The following is a 6,000-nucleotide window of genomic DNA, read 5'->3' as shown; positions in this document are numbered from 1 at the left end:
TGAAGAAATTTTCCCATTCTGTAGGCTGTTGTTTTGTCTTATTGACCATATCTTTTGCTTTACAGAAGCTTTTAAGTTTCAGGAGGTCCCATTTATTAATTGTTTCTCGCAGTATTTGTGCTGCTGGAGTTATATTTAGGAAGTGGTCTCCTGTGCCAATGCCTTCAAGTATATTTCCCACTTTCTCTTCTGTAAGGTTCAGTATGGCTGGCTTTATGTTGAGGTCTTTGATCCATTTGCACTTGAATTTTGTTCATGGTGATAGATATGGATCTATTTTCATTCTTCTACATGTGGATATCCAGTTATGCCAGCACCACTTGTTAAATATGCTTTCTTTTTTCCATTTTATATTTTTTTGGTTCTTTGTCAAAAATCAGGTGTTTAAAGATGTGTGGATTGATATCCGGCTCTTCTATTTGATTCTATTGGTCATCCTGTCTGTTCCTGTGTCAATAGCAGGATGTTTTCAGTATTGTAGGTCTGTAGTAGAGTTTGAAGTCAGGGGTTGTGATGCCTCCAGAAGTTCTTTTATTGTACAGGATTGTTTTGGCTATCCTGGGTTTTTGCTTTTCCATATGAAGTTGAGTACCATTCTTTTGAGGTCTGTGAAAAATTTTGCTGGGATTTTGATGGGCATTTCTTGAATCTGTAGATTGCTTCTGGTAAGATTACCACTTTTACTATGTTAATTCTGCCTACCCAAGAGCATGGGAGATCTTTCCACTTTCTAATGTCTTCTTCAGTTTCTTTCTTCAAAGATTTTAAATTCTTGTCATACAAGTCTTCCACTTGTTTGATTACAGTTACTCTGAGATATTTTATGCTATTTGTGGCTATTGTGAAGGATGTTGATTCCCTGATTTCAGTAATACCACTTTTGGGTATATATCCAAAGGATGCTTAATCATGACACAAGGACGTGTGCTCAACTATGTTCATAGCAACTTTGTTTGTCATAGCCAGAACCTGGAAACAACCTAAATGCCACTCGACTGAAGAATGGATAAGGAAAATGTGGTACATTTACACAATGCAGTACTACAGAGAAAAAAAAAAACATGACATCTTGAATTTTGTAGGAAAATGGATCAAGCCAGAAAACATTATTTTGAGTTAGGTAACTCAGACACAGAAAGACAATTATCACATTATCAATTAAAACATGGGTGGTTTTTAAACATAAAGCAAAGAAAACCAGCCTAAAAACCACCATCCCAGGGAACTTAAATAACAATGAGGACACTAAGAGAATCTTACTTTGATCTAATCTACATGGGAAGTAGAAAAAAAACTAGATCTTCTGAGTAAATTGGCAGCATGGGGACTTCGGGGGAGGGTTGAAGGGGAGAGGGAAGAGGCATGGAGGGGAGCAGAGAGAAATGTAGAGCTCATTAAAAATCAATAAAAAAGATAAAATGGGTAAATAAGAAAAAGTGGCATGACTGCAAACAGCTATGCCATTCAGAATGGAAAAAAAATCACCAGAAAATTTTACCTTTCTATGACCTGAAAGCAAAGACAATTATAAAACTGCAAACATCTTTAGTGTAAGCAGATAAAAGATTAAAAAAGTTCTGTATAGCTTGCACTCTGTTGAGCTTTTAAGTCACTTGCCTGTCTAATATTGCCTTGGCTGGATGCTTTAGTCTTGCTGGGAGGCTCCAGCATTTAGCCTTTATTAATTGTGGATCTATCCAAAAAATTAAAAAAAAAAACCTTTTTATTTTTAATTGAAAGGATTCAGAATTTAGTTCAAGTGGGCGTCTATGCTTTTACTGCTACAAGTATAATGAAATACATTTTAAAAGTTCATCTTCAATGACTCAGTCTAATGGTGTATGTTTCCAACACCAGCACTTAGGTTGGGGAAGCACAGAACTGCAGCAAAGCCAGCACAGGTTACATAGCAATATCCTGTTTCTAAGAATGAATCAAGAAGAGATAGGAAGAGGGAGACACACACACACACACACATACACACACACACACACACACACACACAGAGAGAGAGAGAGAGAGAGAGAGAGAGACAGAGAGAGAGAGAGAGAGAGACAGAGAGAGAAAGAGAGAGAGAATGAGAGACAGAGAGACTTAATGAAATAATTTCATCTTTAAATAGCTGTATGTGTCTCACCTACATACGGGAAATTGATGGACTGTTTGAGAGGAATGGCAATGTAAATTCTTAGTTGTTTGACAATTGCAAACATACTTATAAAGCCTTGAAAAGGCCCTCAACACTGATTATGGGTGGGATATCTATCTTACTTATAAAGGTTTCAATATGATGAAAGTATTAGTATTACTGCACTTATAAGGACATTTTTGTATCAAGAAGATAGTAAGGTAAGTCTTCCATAATAATGTATGATTTTGTGCTTTAGCCTACTGGAAGTAGGAACTGTGTGCTTGAGGATGCAATTCAAGTACATCGTGTATCCCAGTACCACAGCTTGTGAGTTTTCCCCCACTGTCCCCAAAATAAATATATTCTGTTTGTATAATTAAAACTGCTAACATTAATGGTTGTTAAGTGCTTATGGGGATGTCCAAGCTTCAGAAAAGTTTAACAATAGTCTTCTATTCCTGAGTGCCAATGCATAGAGACATACAATGTAAAGAAACTGATTTTAATGAACCGAATAAACTTGTAAATGTATTTTCCCCCATATTTTCAAATCAGAATGCAGTCTAGTCACCATCTTGGCATTGGCACGATGTGAGCTGAGGATTCCACAGGCTATGCTTAGATTATTGAATCATTGAAATACAGGTGTATTATTTTAGTTAGGTCATCCTGCTATATGTAAAGGTATTAAATTATGTCTCTAGGATTAGTTGTACTTGTTGAGAATTCACAATCCCTGATAAAACTATGCATTTATAGTAACATAAAGCTTATATGACCATTTTAACTATGTCTTGATAAAACTGAATCACAGAATTATAGAATGGATTAAATCACTGATTTCCTTTTAAGCATAAATTCAATAGTGTAAAATGAATTTTTTTGAAAAAGTAGAGCTCTGTTAAAGAGGAGTGTAGAATATTGATATGTCAATGAAATGCCAGCAGTGGCTATTGGATTGTTCTTACCTATTCCTATGGTACAGTAATTTGTTTGTGTGTATGTTTCTTTTTTTTCCGTACTGAGGTCACAACACCACAGGCAAATGTTTTCTACCACTGAGATGTACCTACAGTGCCAGGAAGAGTTTTTTCATTAAATGCTGTATTGAGGCTTCCAGTTTATTGTCAGGTTCTGACAGAATACTTTGTACTTTTTTTTTTAACATAAAAAGCTTTTTGATAAATTTACAATGTAATCAGCTATGGTTTTGCTTGCAAAAGTGTTTATGTTAAATTTTTTTTTTTGTTTTGTTTTGTTGTTTTTTTCAAGACAGGGTTTCTCTGTAACTTTGGAGCCTGTCCTGGAACTAGATCTTGTAGACCAGGCTGGCCTCTGCCTCCCGAATGCTGGGATTAAAGGTGTGTGCCATCAACACCTATCATGTTAAAATATTTTAATGAAAGACAATTGAAATCTATTTCATAACCAGAATTATAGTATTTAAACATATTTTGAAATGCAATAGGAAATACAGTCTTTTATCTCTCTGATGATTGGTGTGACACAAAGATTTCTAAAACAAAGTGTCATTCCTTTCAAATATTTGAAAATTTGCACAATTATCAATCATGTTCAGAATTTTAGCACATGTTTTGTTCATGTCTAAGCTTTTATATTTATACAGTTGTGTTGCTATAAGTCAAGGTTCATGAATAATATTAGTCACACAAAGATTGCTATATAGGTGAATTTTCTGACTTAGTGTAAAGTTGCCATACTTGTAATAATATTGATCATTTTAAATTTTAATATTTTAGTTTTCCAGATAATTTTCAGTAAACTCAGGGAATTGAAGTCAAGCAACTAAGTTATATAGTGCAGAGCATTAAGAAACGACTCAAGTTCCCCAGAAAAATATTAAATGTAGAAAATAGAATTAAATTAAAATAAGACAGAGCAATTTATTAAGTACTTTAGCACTCTGGTACCACAAAGAAACAATACTCTTGTGTGGGGAGTCACATTTAACTTGTCTTTCATTGCTAATGTATCAGAATATTATTTTGCTCTGAAAACTCTGTGACTAATTATAGGACAGATAAGATACAGTCTATTAAATATACAGTTTCACAATTGTAGGTTTCAAAACTTTAGGGATGAAATAATAATTTATTGACCAAACTGTGGTTTGTAAATGTGTATGTAAAAGCAAATTTAAAAAAATAGTTTGATACAAGGCAATATATTAATTAGTAGGAATTCATAATGTATATAAATGGATCTTTTATTTTTCCTATCAAAGAAATATAAAAAATGAGAAATATTGTATTTGTATTGAAAAATGGTAGAATTTAATACTAGAAAAATAGTGTTGCAAGACAGCCATCAAAAAATCAGACCAGCCCAGAAAAAGAGCTAAAAATACCTAGAGTATAAATCATGACATTGAAAATAAATCTGCATCACAAAATGCTTTCAAATCTGGAGTGGAAAAAGGAAAGACTTAGTAGAGTAGAGGAGACACTCTAGATGGCCTGGAAGTGGTGTGTCCACTAAGATTCAATGAAAAAATACTTTGGTGTGCCTTAAACTGCTCCCACCTCCCTAGGAAAGCATGTTTGGCCATGTTTGCTCCTGGTCAACAAGTGGCCAGAAGGTGAAAATGGAGTTCTAATGAAGAAGAGACTTCAAAACACTCACACTATAAAGTTCTACTTGTGGGCTATTCCTGAAAACAAGATAGGAAGAGACCAAACTTCTGACCTGCATTTTATATGTCTTGACTTGCTTTCTCTTGGTGAGCATGTAATTTTACCCTCACAACACTGTCTTTTTAGAGCAAAGCCATTCAAGCAACATCATCTCTGACCACTTAGAATTTGGCAATATTCAAACTATTAGGCCTGAAATATTTGTAGAAATTTCCTATTTCTTTGTACCAGAGATTCAACTTCTCCAGAGAGAAGTGTTACCTGCAATTTGGCACCAAAGTCATGAGATGTGTAATGGACCTTGGAGATGGCATAGGCACAGTCCGTAAGGTCAGGATGGCTTTTGTCGCCTTGTACATGCTCTGCCAGCAAGTACTGACTAGATGTTGCCCTCATCGTGAAGATTATCTATTCTAAAAGTTCATTCTTAGTTGCTTAGTCCAAATGTTTCTGAATTAGCTTCCATCTTCCGTTTCAATAACATTTATTCCCAAAGCTCTATAATATATTTAATTTATATAATTGTTTTCTAAATGGGTTATTTGTTTCTGAAGTCATTGATTGTAACTTATCAATGTTTGTCCTGTAGACCATATGATGAATATAAATCCTGGTGTAGAGAAGTTATCAGCAGTCTGCAAAATAGTTTTAAATTAAGTGGACTATAAAAATTCCAAGATATATTCTCATTAAGATATTAGACAGGGAAACTATATCTGTACTTCTCATCCAAGGCTTAGGAAACATCAAGGAAAAGGAGATTAAATGTAAGAGCCAGAGGCTGGAGCAGAGTGCTGTAAAATGTTTTATTCTAGGCAAGGCATGTTGAACACATTCATGAACAGGCAGTAGCTCTTGCTGCCTGCATAATATCAAGCCAGCCAAATTCCATCATGGACTACAGATATGATCTTCAAACTGTACTCTTAACCAAAGGATTGTTGGCAGTCAATTGTTACTGGGAATGGAAAGTCATTGTTTTTAGTGGATGTGGGCATTGGTAGGTTTTCCTTGCTCTACAAGATGGTCACAACCACATGAACATATGGGGAGCAAAAACTTCATTTGAAGGTGTTATAATACATTTTTCTAGGAAAAGCATGAAATTGGAATCAGACAACTTTAACAGCCGAAATTTTTTCCCTGTAGTTTTAATAACTCCATATATGAAAGCAGTATGTCAAGAGTTTTTGTATTTGCTGAGGCTATGTTCCC

The sequence above is a fragment of the Microtus pennsylvanicus genome, chromosome 7, assembly GCF_037038515.1.
Source record: "Microtus pennsylvanicus isolate mMicPen1 chromosome 7, mMicPen1.hap1, whole genome shotgun sequence".
Lineage (NCBI taxonomy): Eukaryota > Metazoa > Chordata > Mammalia > Rodentia > Cricetidae > Microtus > Microtus pennsylvanicus.
This window is presented reverse-complemented; position numbering follows the sequence as displayed.